This window comes from Gopherus flavomarginatus, chromosome 10, assembly GCF_025201925.1.
Source record: "Gopherus flavomarginatus isolate rGopFla2 chromosome 10, rGopFla2.mat.asm, whole genome shotgun sequence".
NCBI lineage: Eukaryota > Metazoa > Chordata > Testudines > Testudinidae > Gopherus > Gopherus flavomarginatus.
In genome coordinates, this window is record NC_066626.1 from 72,057,448 (window position 1) to 72,079,763 (window position 22,316).

Genomic DNA, 22,316 nt, shown 5'->3' on the forward strand with positions numbered 1-22,316 from the left:
CCCAGAATTCCAATGGGCGGGGGAGACTGCGGGAACTATGGGATAGCTACGGAATAGCTACCCACCGTGCAACGCTCCAGAAATCGACGCTAGCCTCGGACCATGGACACACACCACCGAATTAATGTGCTTAGTGTGGCCACGTGCACTCGACTTTATACAATCTGTTTTACAAAACCGGTTTATGTAAAATTGGAATAATCCCGTAGTGTAGACGTACCCAAAAAGCTGCTACCCTATTCCTTCAGCTAAAAGTGTCACAATGGGAGCTGCTGCATGCTGAGCTCTTTGAAAATCTAGTCCTAGCTAAAGGCGACAGAGTGTCCTAGGGCACCGTATAGACTAACAGACGTATTGGAGCATAAGCTTTCGTGGGTGAATACCCACTTGCGTCTGACAAAGTGGGTATTCACCCATGAAAGCTCATGCTCCAATACGTCTGTTAGTCTATAAGGTGCCACAGGACTTTTTGTCGCTTTTACAGATCCAGACTACCCCTCTGATCCTAGTCCTAGCTGATGTATCCAAAGTCAATTAAATGAGTGGCTGAGCAGAGAGCAGATCCTTGAGCTCTGGTGTGGCTCTGTTCCAGGGGTTCTCAACCTTTTACCTTCTGAGTCCCCCTCCACCATGCTATAAAATCTCCATGGCTCAGCTGTGCCACAACAATTGCTTTTCTGCATATAAAAGCCAGGGCCGGGTTAGGGATTAGCAAGGAGAGCAATTGCCTGCAGCCCTATGCCATAGTGGGCACCACAAAGCTAAGTTGTTCAGGCGTAGGCTTCAGCCCCAGTGGTGGGGGTCAGGTCCCAGGACTGCCGTCTCACGCAGCAGGGTTTCGGCTTTCTGCCCTGGGCCCTAGTAAGTCTAATGCCAGCCATGCTTGGCGGACCCCCTGAAACCTGCTCACGGCCCCCCAGGGATGTCCCAGAGTCCTGGTTGAGAACCACTGCTCTATTTTATTCTTTTATATCAAGTTTATCTCTATGATCTTTTATCCACCCAACTACAGTGCCTTTCATTGAAAGCTTAAATTCTGTAGCAAATGAGACATAGGGCCCCCAGACTTACCCTGGAGAGGGTTCCACAATGAATTTTTCAGTCCCTGTGATAAAGTTATCCTTGGTACAATAAATGAATCCAGAGTCTGGTTTTATTTTTCCAGTCTCAAAGCAGAAACTGTTTACAATTTATATGATCTCTTGGGCTCAAAGCTAGAGCTGAAAAACAGGTTCCAAATGTGGGATTCAAACATTTAGTTTACTGTGGGGCTGCTAAAACTTAATTTTTCACTGTTCCTTTTTACCTGGCAGCAAATGGTTGGCTACTGTGTGTTGTTAGAGCTGCAGTAATGCAGATACTCACCACACAATGGAATGTGTCTCAGGTCACACATGAGACACATGGTCAAATGAATTTCTAGTCCACAAAGCCTTTAGGCTTCTCTGTTTATGGAGACAGACTCACGATCCCTTTCCCCCCAACTGTCGGTCAGAGACACTCAGAAGTCCAGAGGTCTTGCCTGTATTAGCAATGTTGATACCTGCTTGCCTTATCACACCAATGGACATATGAAGATTGATAATTAACCGTACCTGGCTTCAGGATGGGAAAATTGCAGATTACTTTTTCATGGGCATCTAAACCTAAAATTTGATTGTATGACAAGAAAACAGATTTTCCAGTTTTCAAGCTTTCACTTCATCTTCCCAGCAAATGAAATACAGTGGCTGCTGTAATTGTCTAAAGGCCTCTCTGCATTCTGCTGGTTCTGTTTGTGCTACTGTCCCCAGGGCTTTTCATTTTTATTCTCTTGCTTTCAATGTGCCTGCCTGACTCTCACGTGGGATCATATCTTTAGCTTTGTCCTCTGTTTAGTATAAGTTACATTGCCACCAGTCTGAGACTGTAAGCTGCAACAGAGAGTATATAACAACATTTCAAATTTAAGCAAAAATCCCTATACCTAAATATTATGGATAATGGCTATGTGGCATGAAATCTAGACCTGATCGTTCAGGTGAGCACTCATCCTCCACTAGCATAGCGTGCTGTCGAGTGCTCCCTGTGAATGCATTCAGAAATATTTTGGTCCCAGTTCACCTTTTACAACAGCAGAGTTGTAGCTAGCAGGCCAGTTAGGCCATTCAGTCTTACTGCTTTGCTACACAGGTGTGGGTTTGTTTTGATTACGTTCACTGGGGCTGTGGCAAACCCACATTCTTCCATTACCAGCATTAGAGGACAATGAGATGGTTAAGAGAAGTTGATCTTGAAAGGCAGGTGGTCTGCTGGTGAAAGATGTGCATGCACTGATGTGGATTTGATGGTATTAAGAGTAATTTTAAATGCAACCACACTCCTTTTCGTCTTCCCTCAATATATATGAAGTGGTCCAGCCCATTATGGCAGAATGACAATTTTTTTTTAAATCACTAGGTCAATACAGGTTTCAGAGTAGCAGCCGTGTTAGTCTGTATCTGCAAAAGGAACAGGACTACTTGTGGCACCTTAGAGACTAATAAATGTATTTCAGCATGAGCTTTCGTGAGCTACAGCTCACTTCTTCGGATGCATAGAATGGAACACACAGACAGGAGATATTTATACATACAGAGAACATGAAAAGGTTCTCCTCGCACTTTCTATGGGTCATCTTAATTATCACTTCAAAAGTTTTTTTTCTCCTGCTGATGATAGCTCATCTCAATTGATTAGACTCTTCCTGTTGGTATGCATATGTCCACCTTTTCATGTTCTCTGTACATGTAAATATCTCCTGTTTGTGTGTTCCATTCTATGCATCCGAAGAGGTGAGCTGTAGCTCACGAAAGCTCATGCTGAAACAAATGTTAGTCTCTAAGGTGCCACAAGTACTCCTGGTTTTTTTAGGTCAATACATTGTAGTCAAAGCATTGAAACCACCAAGAGCAGTCACCCGCATGCGAATCTGGTATCCAGATGCTAAGGCCAATGGCAAGACTTTTCTGTGGATTTGCCTTTGTCTCTGAAGTCTCAGTTAGCATGACTAATCTGAATGCACTGAAGTGTTGGAGCAGCTCTGGCCAGCCAGTTCAGCTACAAACAGACCAATTATCTATGTTCAAACAGACGTTAGCAAGCCTAGTCTGGCTTGGCTGGAAAGTGACACTGTAGCTGCATTTCTTGCAATGGTTACTCCCTTTGAACTATCTGACAGTCACTGAAAAACCTTAATGCAACATCTCCCCTCACCACTCAGCGCAGATCTCTGATCAAAGCACTAGCAGGCCACATATTCTAAGAAGGCTCAGGCTGGCTCCGCACTGCATTTCTGACTCCACCCCTTTCCCCTCAAGACTCTGATTGTGTGCCCGATATCTGCTAGCTCACCCTCCTTGGATTGGCAGTTTAGGGTATGGCTACACTTACAGCTGTACAGCGCTGGGAGTTACAGCTGTGTTCGTACAGCTGTGTAGGGAAAGCGCTGCAGTGTGGCCACATTTGAAGCATTTGCAGCGCTGTTGGGAGTGGTGCATTATGGGCAGCTATCCCAGCAGTCAAGTGGCTGCAACGTGCTTTTCAAAAGAGGGGGGTGGGGTGGAGTGTGATAGGGAGTGTGGGGGAGACAGAGAGAGTGGATTTTTGGAGCTGACACTGTTCTCAGCTCCCTGCCTTGCAAGTTCTAAGGACTGGAAGATACACAGCACCAACCTTCAATCATTTTAAAAGTTTCAACCCCTTCCCCCACCCCTCTCTTATTCACTGAATGCAAATAGCCTTCAGACCAGATAAGCAACTGCTCCAAAACGGATTCCCCCCTCCCCCCCCCGCCATGTTGCTTCTCTCCTCAAGCAAACTGTGAACATTCCAAAGGAATCCCCCTGCCTGCTTCTGCTCGAGCAAACAAGCTGTGTTTTTTAGATAAGCAGCTCCGGGAGCCTGGAGTTCACAACAAAACAGCAGAGTAGATGAACAGGCATTCTGGGATACCTCCGAATACCCTGGAGGCCAATTACAGTGCTTTTGGTGGCCACACTGGCAGAGCAGCGCTGCATCACCAGCGCTGCAATCGTTATACCCCAGGCAGAGCAGGAGGACAGCCAGCGCTGCAGCCAGGGAGATGCAGCGCTGTATGTGCCTTGCAAGTGTGGACGGTGAGTAAGTTGCAGCGCTGTAAACCCACCACCAGCGCTGCACCTCTCCAGTGTAGCCAAGCCCTTAGTTCCTCCTTCTTTTGCCTAAGGCAGCTCAGTTCTCTTTAGTGCACTTAGCCCTTTGTGTCACTGTCCCTGCTGACGGACAGTTCAGCAGCGCTATGGCTGGTGGTAATGAACCTGCCTCCCCAGTCCTTTCTGTCAGGCAACAACACTTCAACTGCACAGGCAGCACTTTGCCTTGTCCTAAGCGATAAGATTTTTTCCCCTAGTCTCCCTGGCTTGCACCTCTATCCCAACCCTTGGCCACCCTCAGAGTGACATAAATGTGCAGGGATTCCTAAGGCCAGGCCGCTGTCTTGCAGTGTGGGCCCTCAGACTGAATCTGCAACTCAACTACTGTATACGGGGCACAGATTTTATATACTACACCCTGCGACCAGTGATGAGCTGCCAAAATCTTAACAGCCGGTTCCCTATAAAAAGTTCTGATTTAAGCAGGGGAAGTGGGGGAGGGGCCTGGGCAAGGGGAGACATACCCGTGGGGCCAGGGGCCCCTGCAGGGCCTGGGGCAAATTGCCCCACTTGCCCCCCCAGAGCTTGCAGCCCCCTCCCGCTTACTCTGCTTGCAGCTCAATGCAGCAGGATGACTCAGGAGCTCAGCTGAGCTGCCCAGCTGCTGGCCATGCTGCAGCTCTGCGGGGTGGGGGAAGCGGGAGAGGGCCCGGAGGAGACATCCTTATGGGGCCAGGGGCCCCTACAGGGCCTGAGCCAATTGCCCCACTTGCCCCCTCCCCTCCCTTCTGGCCAGCCCTGGAGCTTGCAGCAGGACCGCCCCTACCTTGCCGGGCCTCTCAAAAAGCGGCTGCAGGACGACTCCAGAGCTCAGCTGAGCTGCCCAGCTGATGCCGGCGGCTGGCCATGCTGCAGCTGGGGGGAAGCAGGGGAAGGACCGGGGGAGCCTCAGCCTCCCCAGCCGGGAATCCTGGGAGCAACAGGATGGTCTGGCCCACGGACAGGAGTTCTTTGCCCATTCCCTGGCCCTTTAACAACCGGTTCTCCACGGAGGTCTAAGTTTAGCAACCGGTTCTTGGGAACCGGCTCCAGCTGACCACTGCCTGTGACTAAACATATGCTCCTCTAGCCTCACTCTTGGGGATGTGTCCATCACACGAGCATGGGTGTGAATTCTCCAGGGCAATCTGTCCCTCCTCTGTACCAGACTCAAGAGAGCATTAGGATGCATCAGCACCACCTAGTGGTGAAAATCACATTGAACACTTTTCTGGTGGGAGATGCAGGGCAGGAGTATGCAACTGTCAGATTGAATCCTTTTTGCAATATCTGTCCTTAGTTTAGCTGTCAAACATCTGCATGCAGTACAGGGCATTTCAGATAGCATGCAGTGTAAGGTGAAGTCCAGAAGAAGAAATCAAGAGAAGGGAGGACTAAGGAGAAAAGGAACAGTTGCATAAAAGAAAGATCTTCATCCCAGACACCAGTCCCCATAACAAATGAGTCCTCCAGGGAGATTCTTTGGGAGAAGAGGCCCGTAGTCAGTATAAATAGTCACAGTTCAAAGTCTGGCCAGCGAAAGCTCTTTCTTGTAAAGTCTGGTAAAGCCCTGATACAGTCTGTATAATGGCCTGGAATAGGGGCTAGGATTCTGAGGTCAGAAAACTGATTGTATGTCATGTCAAGTGGAAAGTAATATTGTAATAGCCTGACTATTCACGTACGTTGCTCTGAGTTGAACAACCAGGTGTCATTGGCCCTATAATGCTAACAGCTAATGGAGATTCTCCTTTAACTCAAGAGATAGAGTCCTCTGCATTAGGGATGGAAGATTTAAGTTTCATCCCTGCTGCCATCACCATGAACTTCCAAGAGTCCAAAATCTGCAGCAAAGTGACAACCATGAAATTCTAGGTAGCCATGGAAATGTTACAATGGCTTTATTTTATATAACACTTTGAGTCCCAAAGCTCTCTACAATTTACATATGCACAGTTCCACTGAATTGCCATTACCTTTTGGGTGAAAGGTAGCACAACAGTATCAGAGGATACATTTTGCTCAAGGACATAACGGGAGAACTCCACTGTTAAAAATGTGCTGTGGGATCTTTAATGTTCAAAGAGGCCAGAGAGCACCTTGGTTTACAAGGGCTTGTGGTAAACATCCACACACAGTACACTGCTCAGTACTTACATTTCATACCTCACAAGAAAGAAAGTTTGAGTTGACTCTTCTGGGATTTAGATTTTCAGTTGCAGGGAGTGTCAGCTAACAGCTAACCCATCCCTTCCAAATTAAATTTTAAAAGGAAAACTGCTAGTGAACTACCAGATGCCTACAGAGCTGGAGATATAATCTCCTCTCTGTGCCCAAGTTGGTGCACATCAGTTATTTAAAATGTAATATAATTAAACAGAACAAAAATACATCCAGTAAGATTGCAATCATTCATCATGTTAAGGACATGGAGAAACACAAGACATTTACAAGACACTTGACAACTAAGGCAACCCCCTAAAAACTATGCAGTGATGCCAAATAAAACTACAGTTGTAAAGAGAAGTTGTGGGAAAAACAAATGCAGGACAGGAAAAATGGAGAGGACTGCTCACTTCCAAAAACCTGACTCTGCTTGATCACATGTCTACACTGACCAGGAGAGAGAACTAATGATTCCATTGCAGCAGTTTCACATACGTAGCATTGCTGTTCCAAGGCCTGATCCAAGGCCCACTGAAGTCAGTTGGAATTCTTCCATTATCTTCCATGTGCTTCAGATCATATCCTACAAGTGGACCAGGCTGGATGAACAGGGGAGAAAGGAGAGGTTTATGGGGCAGTTGGAACAATATATTTCTACACCAGGACTAGATCAAGACTAGTTCCTTTGTATAACTTTGAGTGGAGCCCATTGTGGCATTGCAAGAGATTTGCAATCAGAAAACAATTCAAATGTTTTTAAAAAGTACCAGTCCTCTGCTTTTCAATCTCATTTTTTGTAAGGAAGTCAGATTGAAAATACTATACCTATAGCTTTACATAGAAATTTTTCCTATACAAACTGTACTGCAAAATGCTTTGCAGAGTTAAAGAATGCAATGACTGAGTTAAATTATAACAAGATTACAGAAGGACAGAGAAATTAGAGCAGGCAAAGAATAGGCAGATTATTATTTATTGTGTGATGACTACATCAGTGGATCTATACCGCTGTTTTCCTGTTATGATTTCTGAAAACACCCACCACCACCATGATGTATAGTCATAGTAGCATTGATGAGACATCCTACAATCACACTGTTTTATAACTATAACATACTGACAATATCAATATGACTGGATTAGTCTATTGAATAGAAACAGTTTCATATATATCTTGAAACACTGCTGCTAAGGAAAATTATATTTTGGGATTCTGGAAATAAGTAACTGAGGCTCTCATCTTGTAATCTGTAATGTCACTCTAACCTCTTGATGTATTTCTTTTTACTATAGAGTTATTTATTGTACTGTTTCTATACAGCTTCATCTAAACACCTTAAGAAACACATATCACTAATGTAAATATTGATCCGTTAGTAATTTTACATTTTTATTTAGGGCCATAGGTACCAATTTTCAGGGCAAAGGATCCTAGAGTGACAATATACATATAGCATTAAGGAGATGCAACCACTTGCAGGATGGTGGGTGTTAACCAGATGGGTAACCATAAGGGCATGGAATTTTAGGCAAGGCCACTGGGGCAAACCTCTGCTCTAACAAAACGTGCCATGCTATATTACTAATACCTGTCTGTACTAACACCTACATTTCACTGAAATGAGGGATGGCAAGTCCCCTTCCCCTTCCTTCCCCAATAAATGCAATTGCAGCGTAAGCTTATTGCAAACTCTGCAGATAAGGACTCAGGAGAAAACCACCACGATATTGTCTTGAAGTAAACTCTCCTGGCACTGTTTAGTGTGTGATCACAAGCAATAGCACGTTCAAATCAACTTCTATTCAGTATGGGTTGGCCTGCACTGCAACCTGTGTAGTTTTCCTCTGCCTTCAATGGAAGCTGGAGTCTATGCTTATTAAGGGCTAGATTACCTATCCCCTGCAGGGAGGAGGAGTGAGGTTCAAGAAGCCTGTCCCAACCCTCACCTCCTTGCAGCTGTGTGCAGGGCTCTGACACAATCCCGGTGATTGGCCTCAGTGAGGGGGATGGAGGGGAACACAGCCCTAACCACTCCCTTGCACTGGCTAGCCTTGCAGGGTGCCTACCATGCCTGCTGCTCACAGAATTCTGGTGGCATTGTGTTTGGGTTGTTTGGCACAATGTTGTGCACACCCTGCCACTACCAGCTGCTTCTAGATGGCCCAATGTAGCTCTAAAACAGTACTTGAGAGATCACTGTTAAATCTATGTAAGATGCAGTAGCTATTAAATGAATACCATCAGATTAAAAGTAATACGTCAAAAAATGTCATTTGTTTTACTACCACCACCTCAGAGTATTAAAAGTGAAATAATTGTAAAAATCTAATTTGCTTTTCACCAGTGTTTTTTTTAACTTTGTATTTCTATCTGTTTAGAATAACTAAAACAAAGCAAACCTGAAAAAGAAAATGTATGAAAGCTTGACTCTCTCACCAACAGAGGTTGGTCCACTAAAAGATACTCACCTACCTTCTCTCTAGAAAACACACCACTCAGTTTCATTTCACTTTCCTAACACTATCCTCTCTGCATTCAAAACTCTGCTAAAGATTCTCTTGGACCATGACACCTTACAAGGAAATCAACTGGCTGATTATGGCTAGATTGGAGGCACTTGGAGATAAATCCCTCTGGTTCACACTTACCTCATTGTGATGTGAAAACATTATCACCTAGCCAGGGCAATTAACATAAGTGGCCATACTGGCCCAAACGAATGGTCTGTCTAGTCTACAGTAGTTAGGGCCAGACGCTTCAGAATGAACAGGACAATTATCAAGTGATCCATCCCGTGCCCAGTCCCAACTTCTGACAGTTGGAGGTTTAGGGACATTTGGAGCATGGGATTGCATCCTGGCAACACCACCATGGCCACTTTCCCTTCCCCTCTGTCTGCCAGTCTGCAAACTGTCTGGGGCAGGAACCCTACCTTCGTGTTGCTTTACAGATCACATACATCCACTGTGGGCTGGGCATTCCCCAAAAGCAAATAATCTTCCTAATGCTTCACCAAGCTGCAGTGTGGGGGATGCAATCAGTGCAGGGAAATATTTGTTTGTTATGCAATTTCAGTGGGACGTTCCAGAGAGACAGTTCCATTGGTCTTAGGTTTTGTAGGAACTTTAAAGGCTGTCTCTAGAACCCAAAATGTTGGTCCAAACCTGATCTGACAGATGAGTCCCTTACTGCCCGGGCTGTGTGTTCAGGTTTCCCTCCAAACTGAACTCGTTTGCTAGCTGGAGTTGTAGAAACTCCACTCAGAAGAGAGAGGGAGTGAGTTGCTTGTGTGCATTTCCTTTGCTTCTTAACGCGCTTTGCTTTGAAGATTTCCCAGGGCCGAAGTTTAAAACTTCTTTGCTTGCTTCCAAAAAAACCCTCTGCAACCAAACCGCCTGCTCCACCTCCTGCCCAGACAGCAAATGATGCTGCGCGCCTAATGGGTTAAATGCAAGCATTCCTAGCCGGGGGCTTGCATTATGCCCCCGGCTATTCACTCTTGCGCCGAGCAGGCTTGCAAACGTCTTGCACGCGAAAATACCCAGCTCTGCAGTTGGTAAGCCCGTGAGAAACAGTTCCTCAGCAAACGCACACAAGGCAGGCATTGTGCCTGACAGAGGAGGCAAGGACCACTATTGCAACGGCTTTATTAGAGAGGCGAGCCCCAGTGCAAACGGCTAACGTGGGTCTCGCGTGCAAGCTTTTTTAAGATGCACGGGAGGCCGGAGGAAGGCGCTGGCTGCATCGTGAGCCGCTAAGGAGGAGCGGGAGCAGAGCATCCAGCCAGGCGGTGTGCGCGCCGCTAGGAAGAGAGGGAGCTGCGTGTCCATAAATGCCCTGGTGAACTTTGAATATATTAGTTGACATCAATGTGAGTGGGGCTGCCGGCCCCTGGCTCCCCCCCTCCCTCCGCCGCCCCCCTCTCCCTGATGGGAAGAGTGGAAGCGCTCCTGGTAGGAGCTGCCGGGCTGCTCCGGGGTGGAAAGCAGCGAGAGGAGGGACGGGGACGACTTCAGTCCCGACAACTCGCCGCCGCCCACCGGGATCGTGCCGGGAGCCTCGCGCGTGGGAGAGCGGGGTGGCTGAGAAGCGGTGCACTCGTGTGAGCTGATCCAGAGCAAGGTGTGCAAGTGAGTTACTGCCCCCTCCCCCGAAGAGTAGGTAAGAGCCATACTCGTGTGTGTGTGTGTGTGTTGTGTGTGTGTTGGGGGGGTTATCTCCCCTTTCCTGCCCCGGCGCTATGTTAAGTGAAACAGGAGAGGGGTGTATGTGTGTGGGGGGGTATAGTTGCAAACTTTAGCAACTTCAGGGCTTGCGGGGGTGGGGTAAATGGGAGCTGGGGGTGGGCAGAAAGGATGGCAAAGCCGGGGGGGCTTTGGAGACAAGCTATTGTGTAGCTCCGGCTGCCGCAGCAACAGGGCTCGGAGCGAGGCGATTCGCGGCGCGACGGGGAAGGGGAGGCGAGGTGCATTGTACCTGGTGTGCGTGTGTGTGTGTGTCCGGGTTGTGCGGTCCCTTTTCACACCTCCTTCCCCCCCGGGGGCTGTAGAGCGAAGCGGGGGGCGGTTGCAGTCGGGGCCCCGGAGCGCTGGAGAGGAAATGAACTAGGAGAGGCGGCTGTGGAAGCGATTTCTTTTTTCTCCCCCTAAATCCACTCCGGGGGCTGCACAGACCGGGAGGGGTGTGTGTGCGGAGGGGGGTGCAGTACCTTGGAGGAGAAGGGAATGAATGATCCCCCCCCCCATGGTAATTTGTCTTTGTGGTAGGGGTGGCCCATTAACGTTCAGCTCACGTCCTGATGAAGATCAAAAGCGGAGGGGAAGAGGGAACCAGAGAGCCTTGTACGGCTCCTTGGTTTCATGTATTGTTGGAAATTTAGGTGGTGGGGGCGGGGGACGGGACCTAAAACACATTTTTGCCGAGCCAGCGCATAGACCCCCACCCACCAAAAGTTGCAGATCTGTATTTTCCGGCAGTTCCCACCTGCAGCAGGGTGCTGCCGGGGAGCCTGAGTACCAGACAGTGTTAGCGTCCTTAAAGAAAACAAACCAAGGGAGTGGGGAGCGTGAGGCTGTTTTAAAGGGGTTGTCAAGTCCGCATTACTCCGTTATTAACTCTGCTCCTATTTATGGGCTTAGATCGCTGCTGGGAAGTAACTGGGGAGAAGTACACTTGTGTGGTTCCTTGTACGCTGTTCGCTCTGTTTGGGTTTTTAAATTAGTTCCTGCGCTTGAAAAAACAACCCTGCAAGCACGTGAGATCCCCAGCTCCTGATCTCTAACTGTTTTGTGTGAGTGTGTGGGGGGCTCCTGGTGAAATTTAAGCTTGCACTTAAAGAATGCCCACGCCTTTGTTTGTTATCTTTGTTTGCCTAAACTCTTGTTTAGGCTGCAGTAGATTTGATCTCAGCGCCTTTGGGTGGGTTCAGATCCAAGCTGATACCCTGGGCCGATGGCTCTGCAGACAGGAGAGAAACCAGCTAAAAGCAAAAAGTGACAACTGGGCTGTGATTCTTCCCCCATCCCCACCCCCTTCTCAGTATTTGTTTACTGAACGGATGGCAAATGTTGTTATTGCTGTTTTCATTAGAAAAGTTGGGCGAATGAAGGCAAGAAGGAGGGAGACCGCATAGATGGAACAAACGACTGTTCCTACAGAGAAGCGCTAACTTGGCTATATGCCTGATTTATAAGGTACCCAAGGGAGAAAACGCTAGTTAAAAACTGCAGAGAGAAAGGGGGTGGGAAGAAGGAAAATCCTGCTGATATTTAACCAGATTACTCAGGGTTTTAAAATAGCTTCTTTTTTTTTTTTCTTAACAGCTGCTTGAATCATGCCTGTTTTTCTTCTTCTAAACCCTCCGACTAAAACTTTTCCAAATTACATTGAGTGATGAATAAAGCAGATTCCAGTAGGGAACCTTTGCGGTGCATGTTAGGCCTTATGCTGTTTTAGAGGGGGACGATTTCCCCCTTTCTCTTTTCCTATCCTTAAAAAGATTAATGTTGTTTGTCCTCAGCCTGTCAGGGACGTGTTAATCCCGAAGTAGTCCAGAGGCTCCTGCCATACAGAATGTGGGTCTTGGCTTTCTTTGTTGTCCCACCCTCCTGTTGTTAGGCTGGGGCAATTGACAACGTGTTTGCCCTCGTATGACCCCTAGGAAGTGCTCAGGCGACCAGAGAGGAGAAAGGGGTCTAGCTGGAGAGAGTTTAGGTCAGAAGACAAAAGCTTGAAGCGGGGCCCTGGGCAAAGGGGAATGAGCAGGGGGAATGACTTGTAGCAAGGTGGCCCCATCCGTTTATATACACCGCCTCAGCCTCAGAAAGATAGCACGGGGAGGGTGTATTGGAAATGCCCAAAGATTGATAGACAATGCAGGTGTCTTGGGAGAAATGAAACAAGGGCTTAATTTCAAAAGGTCTCTGAGGGTCTTGCCTGACCTGGTGAGCTGGGGCTCCGCTCCGCAGTCTTTACTCAGGTATTGCTCCCATTTAAGTCACTTTAAATTGAAGCAGGATCGGACCACAGGCCCTTAGTACCAGGGAGGAAGTGTTACTGAGGAATATCGCTGAAGGGTTTTCTGTTTTAAAGGGATCTTACCTGGCAAATTGCGGCCAGTTTTTAAATGAGGTTTGCACAGCGGTGCTAGATAGCCCGGATTAATAGTCTCTCTTTAGAGCGCCGAGCAGCAATGTCAGGGTTAAATGAGAATATTTGCATGATCATGTTTTACAGTACTGAAAATAACGGCGTGTCATGCAAAGTTTTGTCTGGAGTCTAGGGTGTTGATTTGATGTTGGGCAAAAGGGGGCAGTGTCAAACAGTACTACAAAGAAATCCACTCATTGGAACTGTGCCTTTGAGTTTCTGCCTTGGGCATTAACATTTCATTGGCCGTTCCTTCCAGGACCTGGTAATGTAGGATTTGATCCTGCAGCCCTTATTCAGGTGATTAGTTCCACTGATGGTCATCAGGACTAGTTACCCGAGTAAAAGTTACATGATCAAAGGCCTCACTGTTAGATTTCCTCAAAAGAAGGATATTTGAAGCATGAAGAAGCAAGCTTATGACTACCTTGGTTTGTAACATGCCTAAATTTCTCCAGTGAAATGTTTTAAAAATAATACCATATGGTTGCAAAGTCACCTTTCTTCCTATTAAGAAGGCTGACAACTGTGAAAAATACCAGCTACAGGGGCCATATCCTGCTCCTATTGAAGTCCATGGCAAGGCAAAACTCCCATTGATCTCAATGAGCAGGATGAAGCCCTAGGTTTGGACTGCAGTTGATGAAAATTACTTGGAGGGCATTTATATCACTACTTTTCGTACTAGAAAGAGAAATGGACATTTTGTTCTGTCCTTTGCTTCTTAGGAGAACTAATTTATTTTCAGCCTAGGGAAATATATTGATCAGGCATACAGAAATTTTTTAAGAAGTGCGTTAAAAACTTTTAACCTTTTCTTTACTCACATAGTTGGAATCTTTATATGATTTTACATATCTTTTGCTATAAAACGGAATGTGACATATTTCAGTGTTAAAGGAATGCTACAGTATAAAGGCATAAGTTGGCAAATACACATTTATCTGTTACTAGGACTTTCTGATTATTGAAAGTGACAAACACATCCAAATGTATATCAGTGTTTTTCTTTTTGTTTAATTTTTGCATTTACCTCAATTTGGACAAAGAAAAAAATCAATCAAGGTAGTTTCACATAACTGGTTCCAGGGTTCCTGAGGCTGCACTGTTTGGGTTTCCAATAATGAAGAGGAATGTTTATTTCTTTAAAAAAAATCTTAGAAATGATTCCATGATTTGTATCAATCTTCGGTTCGAGAAAGAGTTGTTTTCACAAAAAAAAATTGGGCCAAGTTTAAATTGACAATCTGCCTTTAATATTTATCTTATGTTTCCTAAGACTTGCTTTACAAATGCAGAAGCACAAAATACAGCAGTTTGATATGTTTTAATAAAAGGTGGAGGTTGTTATTTAAAATCAGGTACGGATAAGGTTGGAGATGATTGGAAAGCTTCTCTCAGGTTAAAGTTTGCCCCTGTGCCCCATTCAGCACCTAAGTTCTACGAAGATCTCAAAATATTACTTAAGAGATACATAGACCTTTTGCTGACCCTCTGTGCGGTGGTGAATTTGCAGTATTCCAACTCGCATTATTCTGATTTACTGCAAGAGACTATCTCAAAGTGTTACAGCACAGTTCAGCTGGCCCGACTGTAACATTTAACATGATTGTGAAGATTGCATTCTAGAATATCTAGCCAGTAGTGGGAACAAAATACCAGGTTTTTTTGTTTGTTTGTTTTTAATCTGTTTCCCTTCTAAGAAAAAACAAACATGCTTATACAGCAAGGTGTGATAACATAATGGCATGTGGATATATTGTTGTTCCGGGCTCCCCTTTCTTTCTTTCTTTCTTGGCAGCTACATATTGGTGTGATAGAGGCATTTGATCTCTCTTTTTTTAATCAAAATTCTCATTAGCCTTCATGGGAGCATTACCTGAGTAATTAAAGATTTCTACAGCTTTCTGGGACTGGGACAATGTCTTCCTATTTCTGTGGACAGTGCCTTGCACATTCTGGATACTGGTGAAAGAGTGAGGGGTTTGCCGTATTATAATTTCACTGTCATGTAGAGTACTCTGTCCTCATTGTTTCCCTCTATCCCAGGTTCAAGACCTATAACCAAGTCCAGCCAAGTTCTTACGCACCCAGGTAACTTTAAGCATGTAAGAAATCCCATTGACTTCAGTGGGATTGCCCACAGGCTCAGAGCTACTTATGTGCTTCAGTGCTTTGCTGGACAGGGTCTATGTTAGACACTGGGAGAAATAAATTTGCAAATTTCAGTGACCATATAAATTATTCTGTGCTTTTAACAAACTTCCCCTGACCAGTATATAAACACTGATGGATTGGAGCTGTTACATTGTTCTGGAACGTGTCTATGATCTATATGATTTTTTTTTCATAGCTGTATAAATCTGTGGGGTAATTGTGCGTGAAATATATCACCAAGTTATAGAATGTGGCCCTGATCCAGCAATGGGACTGCTCACGCGGTTAAAGTTAATCAGGTGCTTAAGTGTTTTGTTGGATAAGGGCCTATGTATATTTTATTTATTTTAGTGAACTTTAAATGAGATCTCAAGCGATCATGCCGACTATTAGGCTTAATTCCCAAATTGATGGTGACCACACTGAGCGTTTATAATAAGACTGTGTAATTTCTGATTGGTTTTTCATTAAGTAGCGGTTTGCAGACTGAGCAGGGATTCCTCTCCCCTCCCTGTGTCATACAGCTGACTAAATGTCTATATGCTTGCTAGTTTCAAAATGTAATGTACTTTGACTGTAAGGTTATTGGAAGGGGGCAAAAGAAATTGATTCCCAATGCAATGTGCCAGTTACAAAGGTTCAGCTTTATCCATTCTGCAGCAACATTCCCATTCATGTGACTAGCTGGAATGCAACAGCTTACAGTTCAGAACTGTTGTAATGTATTTGGTCTCTGCCAGATATTTTGTTGAGTTTCAAGGCTTGATCTTGCTTTTAAATCCCTGAGACAGTTTCTAAAATTTGGAATAGTGTGTTTATGATTGGATCTTTCAAGGTGCCGATGGGCCCTCCTTTACTGCTGGTGTAGGTGTCTCTGCATTTTGGAGGAGGTGCTTAGCACCTGGTACGATCAGGCTCTTGGCATAGATGCTGCTTACGGCCTTGCTCATTTGAGCAGTCCACTGAAGCTTATAGCTCCTGTGAGTAAAGTAGGGTGACCAGATGTCCTGATTTTATAGGGACAGTCCCAATTTTTCGGTCTTTTTCTTATATAGGCTCCTATTACCCTGCATCCCCTCTCCCGATTTTTCACATTTGCTGTCTGGTCACCCTAGAGTAAAGACTCCAGGACTTGGCCCTAAGTGGGTGATCCACAAGTAGTTTTCTGTTCTCAAAAACATTCTTTAAAAACCCTCGGTTTGAATAAAAGCATGTGGCTTTAGCAAAATGCATTTGCTATGTGCTGAAACAGGTGGATCTGAAGTCAGTTTATTCAGTGTAATTTATTCCAGACCACTTTCTGTAATAATGTATGCTTCCTGAGATGTGTATTGTGTAGCCAAGAGGGAACTATGTCTGGCTACATGGGATTTTACATGTCTTTTATATCTAATACAGATTCAGATGCAAAATCTGGCTCTGTGACAGATCGTGTGAATTTGTGCAACTCCCTGGAGGAGTTGTGGTGCACGTATCAATGAATGAACTATATCCATTCATATACTTAAGGTGGTTAGGTTTTTTTAAGCTGTGATAGATGTAGTATGTTCCATATGCTTCATTTTAATAGTAATATTTTCATTTTAATAATGAATGCAAAGATAATGCAAGGTACTCAGAAATTTAAAAGTAGCTTTAATTTTACTTAATGTTTTCAGAACATAACAGACTGGAAGTTGCTTATATGGTACCAAAAGTGTTCTAACATATTGGTCAAATAGTGGGTTCTGTGAAATGAACATAATAGTTATTAACGGCACGGGGGTAGATACCTGTCTTAGGGAACCGCTCAGAGGACAGAAAACAAACTGATTGAATAACAGGTTTCCTAATAAAGGAGGATCAGAACTTTACAAAGTCCTCATTTCTGCAGCTGGATTTGTACACTGGATCTCGGTGCTTGTGTAGATCACTTCAAGGAGTTCTGAGTGAGCACAGGGGGCTGCCCATACTGGGATCATTGCATAGGATTGGGATCTAAGTCTGGGAATACTTTGGGATGCTTGAAGACCGAGCGAGGCAGAGACAATATGAACTTGAAACCGAGACCGTGCACCAGCAGTGCCCTGATCTGGTAGGTGGGAATAGAGCCTGATTAGGTGGTTCCTCAGATATCATATATTCTAAATTGGACAGAGTTAGAGCTGAGTGAATAATTTGATACCTCAGTTTGGGGGCTGACCCTCCCCCCCAAAAAAAATTCCCTCGCCACCCTCAAATTCTTTTCTGGTCAACCTGAAACTGGATTTTTTTCCTACCTATATGAAAGACAGGAGGTTGCTGAATAAGAATGGCCTCTTGCCTCTTGTAATTGCTGTGCTTGTTTCCAGGTCAGGCATAAATTGTTTAGACTGCAGTTTCAGCTAAAGAGTGCCGATTTATCTCATAAAATGAAACATTGGTCATGACTAGAGGCTCATTCTGGACTGATCAGCTAGAAGGAACAATGCAATAGACACAGACACATGCAGAGACCTAATTGATCCTGTATGTATGAGGGGAGAAGAGAATTGTCCAGATCTCAAAAGTTTGTTAAAGTGATCACAGGTTCTCCTCCTACCCCACCTCCCTTTCTGTTGTAAATGATAATGAGAGAGAGTTTTTAATCAGCTGGATTATACAGGACAATCAATGGCTGTCCTGTCAGTCCATACAGTGTTCCACAATGTGACCTTTCCAGGGTCCACTGTTTATCTCAAGGGCACATGCATTTTTGTTGTTGTTGTTTTTTAAAGTACGAGACTTGGCATTTGCCTGAAGTCTGATATGCTTATCCATAGTAAGGCAGCTCAACTATTATTTAATTACTTAGTAACTAAATATCTAAAATAAAAAATAATGAATTTAGTATTCTACATGTAGCCAGGAAATACCAGTGATGGTGAAGGAGGAAGCAATACATTGGTAGCCTGAAGTGGTCAAGGAGTATATATATGTACAGCACCTAGCACAATCGCGTCCTGACTCATGGTGGAGGATCCTAGATGCTACCGTAATACCAATAATTAATAATGATGTCTGACCTCCCATTGATGGTTCAGAAATCTAAGTAACTTGCCAAAGGACACAGTGAGTGACTGGCAGAGATGAGTTTAGACTCCAGAACGCATTATTCCTAGGCACCAGTTCAGGAAAGTACTTAAACAGGTACATATATAAGCATATACTTAAGTTCCATTGAGTTAGTGCTTCAGTTCAGTGCTTTCCTGAATCCAAGCCCTAGTCCTATGCCTTTAAACAATGAACATGATCTTGCAAATACTTACCCACCCACATAATTCAATTTAAATCAATAGGATTTCTACTTGAGAGAGAACTGCTTACCTAGGTAAAGGTGTGCAGAACTGGGCCCAGTATTTTGAAGTGGGACTGGATCATTCTTGATATATAAAGATTTTATTAAAATAAAAACAAGTAAATAACATCTTATTAAACTTAGCATGTCCTCTCTTAACCAACAGAGAGAGTTTCCAGGAGAGTAATTTACCAGCTATCTGCTGTATTTGTCTAGGACTGTACATCATGGTGTTGCTAATGTGATGTGTTCCCTCTAATGTGTCTTTGAAATATTAAAATAACTTAGATTTGGAATGAGCTCTGTACACTTCACTTGTCTTTGGTTACCTCCTACAGCCGGGTTTCACTGCGTTGCCTTTGAGAATTATGAGTTCATTATACTCTTGCAATGTTAATGGCACTTCGTTTTCCGTAAATTTCTTCTTCATATTTATTTATTGATTCTTCATTTGTACACAGTTTCACAGACGATGATGGTGCCTCAGATAATAGCTAGTGTGAGTTAATTTTAAGAAGGCCGAAGCTACGATGCCTTCCTTCCCCGCCAAGTATCACTGTGTAAAGTTCAGATGGTAAGGCATCCAACGTGCTAAATCACTTAAAAAGACAGCTGGACAAAGTGATTGTTCTATTCTAGTTCAGTGTGTATAGGGGTGACAAATCTAAAATGGTTCATTGCAAACCCAGTGCATGAACCTGCAAATGGCACACATGACTAATACCCATGAGCAATCGTGTTGACTTTATTGGGGCTACTTGTGTGAGTAAGGAATCCACATGTGAATTGAGATTTGCAGGTTTTTACCATTAATAATAAATCTAAATAGCTGTTTTCATCAGTAGATCTCGCTGGATATCGCTACACTGCAAATATACCCCCCGCGGCAGCGAGTCTCAGAACCCCAAGCCCACTGGCTTGTGCTATGGGCTAATAATAGCAGTATAGACATTCCCGCTTGGGCTCTGAAACCCAGGAAGAGGGGAGTGGGTCTCTGAGACCGAGCTCCAGCCCAAGTGGGAATGTTTGCACTGCTATTTTTAGCTCCATAGTGCGAACCTGAGTCAGTTGACCTGGGCTCTGAGAGTCGGTGCTGTGTCTTTTTGTTGTTGTTGCAGTGGAGACGTATCCACAGTTACACCACACGTCTGATTCCTGAAAAAATGTGCCCCTCCCCTCCCTGATAAATAACCTACCGCAGCGATTCTCAGACTGTTGGTTGGGACCTCAAAGTGGGTCATGAATCCATTTTAATGGAGTGACCAGTGCTGGTGTTAGATTTTCTCTGGGCCAGGGCTGAAGCAGATGCCTGAGCCTTAGGGCTTGGGCCGGGTCAGGCTACGGTCCCTGCTTCTGGGGATATGTGGTAATTTGTTTTTTTTTTTTTTTGTGGTCAGCAGGGGGTCACAGTGCAATGAAGTTTGAAAACCCCTGGCCTACAGTAAATTGCAGTGAGGGTGCTGGCAGTCAGGACTGAGGTGTAGTGGCAGATCTGTAGGAGGTGGGGAGGACTGGAATATCAAAGAGCTGCAGGTCAAGTCTGAGGTGCTTTAGCATAGCTGGGGGGCAAGGTAAATATTAGTACAACAACGAAGTTGTAAGTCAAGATTGAGGCTTATTGGCACGGGAGATCTAAGAATGGAACAGCAGGTCTGGACTAAGATTCAGAGGTATTTGCCTGGGGAAGAGCTGGAGTATCTCTGGGAAACCATCTTCTGTTGTTATAGGGTGGGATATTCTGGGCTAGCGGAAAGTGTTGTAAATCAGGACTGGATTGTATCAGAAGAGCTTGACGTGGGGAAGTTTGAGAGCATCTGTTCCCAGCCATGGAAACACACCCTCTTACCAAAGAGTGCTCAAATACACACTCAGAAGAAGACATTTTAAACAAAAGTGTAAGATGAGGATTGAGTCTCAATGTCTAGCTAGCATGAGTCATGCTGCTGTTGGAAACATAAGGCATGTTCATGCAAAAACTGAGAGGTCTGTCTTTATGCATGAAGTCTTATTCATTTCAATGAGACCACCAGTGAAAGAGATTTTACAGGATCAAGCAAAGTTATTAATCTAATACCAGGTTAAGTTGGTTGGGTTGGGTTGGCATAAACTGTGATAACTGGTATGCCTAAGGATTAGGACGTTTTAAGTAACAGTCTGTGTATTAAGTTCAGGAAGATACACCTCTACCCCGATATAGCGCGACCCGATATAACACGAGTTTGGATATAATGCGGTAGAGCAGTGCTCTGGGGGGACAGGGCTGTGTGCTCAGGTGGATCAAAGCAAGTTCGATATAATGCTGTTTCACCTATAATGCAGTAAGATTTTTTTGGCTCCCGAGGACAGTGTTAGATCGGGGTAGAGGTGTAGTCTCACTTAATGAAAACTTCTTGTTTTCTGGCAGCATGGTACTCTGACCTTTTACAGAGCTCTCAAAGGACTTGGAGATCCATGAACACTTTACAGACCAAATTCTTTTCTCATTTACTCTGGCATAACCCCCCTGGCATCTTGAGGTTGGACCAGAGTAACAGAGTACAGTTTGGCCTATAGTGTCACACAAATATGTCCTTAAAAAGTCTGGCTTATCTGTTACAGGGTTATATAGGGATGTCGTCAGGTCAAATTTGCCCTCCAGAATAAGGTTGTGTAAGAACAAGCCAATGGAAACAGGCTTTTCAAAAAAGAGGTACAAGCACCACAAACATTTAAGCATGAGATCCAGTTCTGAAATGGATTAGAAGCAGAAATGAAATGGATGGGTCTTGTTTGTTTCGCAGGCCAGACTGATGAACTGGAAGGGATGGGAGGGAATTAAGAGCCACATTCTGCCATTCTTTCTTGGGCTGAGTTGTACTTTCATACACAAAGTAGACCAAATTAACTATTAAATGAGCTTAATGGAGCTACCCCAATTTATATCAGCTGAGGATCCGACCCAGTGATTCCAGTGGGACTATTAGCGTAGTAAAGCTCTTCTCAGCCTGAGTTAGGATAGCAGAAACCAAACCTAAATGAGCAGCGCAGAGTTGAAAATAAGGTTTCAACTCTTAAATTATTACAGATACAACTGTGTTATTTGTAACATAAATGAGGAGCCTAATCCTGCATCTGTGGAACTCAATAAAGTGTCCAGTGATTTAAATGAGAACAGGATTGGGCTCTTTTAAACGTGTGCAGATCTTGCAGTTCTTACTTAGGCACTCCTTGTTTTGAAATTGCAGTATTGTCTGAGTCAGGATGACAGGATTTGATCCTGAATTTTTAACCTGAAAGAATCTCTCTCAAAATGCAATGGCATAATTTAGAATCTCCAATTTGTTATAAATAGCAAAGCTAACGTGTTTCTCAGTAACAATTGAGTTGATAGGTATGATTAAAAGGCAATAGATCGGAGGGAGTAGGGGGAAATGCATGCTTATCACAGCCAGCCTTCCCAGATGACAAAGTAAGCGCATTGGCTGTTGAGGTGTAACTGAAAGCATTTTTGGAAATGTATTTCATGTGCTGCTTTAAAATGTTGCTTTCTATTCTGACCAGTTTCTGGAACAGATTATCATGATTGTAGGAAGCACTTCAAAGCAGACTGGTGTAGGGCTTTCTTTTCTGAAAACGTTGGTTTCTTTTATGAGACCAAAAGTTGCAAATCTGGCCACAATCTATGTTGGCTCAACTACAACAGCATGTATTTGATAAAAAGGAGCTGCTGTTAATTTCCGATATGCAACAAAGCATTTTATATTAGCTAACTCATATATTTTTTTTCTTTCATGGAGGATTCCAGAAAACTGGGGTCCTCCTCCATTTTTTTTCTTTTCAGAATGGGATTTCAGTATAGCAACGTAATGATGGACTACAT

At 44.4% G+C, this 22,316-nt stretch overlaps 1 protein-coding gene across 5 annotated transcripts in view; it reads left to right on the forward strand.

Moving 5' to 3' along the window:
* The first annotated feature begins 9,921 nt into the window (after positions 1-9,921).
* Positions 9,922-22,316, forward strand: part of SEMA5B (semaphorin 5B) — a 367,047-nt gene continuing 354,652 nt past the window's right edge. For 2 of the 5 annotated variants that reach the window (XM_050917005.1, XM_050917004.1), the window contains exon 1: positions 9,922-10,514. The gene's annotated coding sequence lies outside the window, so the exon portion shown is untranslated. The remainder of the gene's footprint in view (positions 10,515-22,316) is intronic. The other 3 variants (XM_050917001.1, XM_050917002.1, XM_050917003.1) reach the window with 3 other exon arrangements.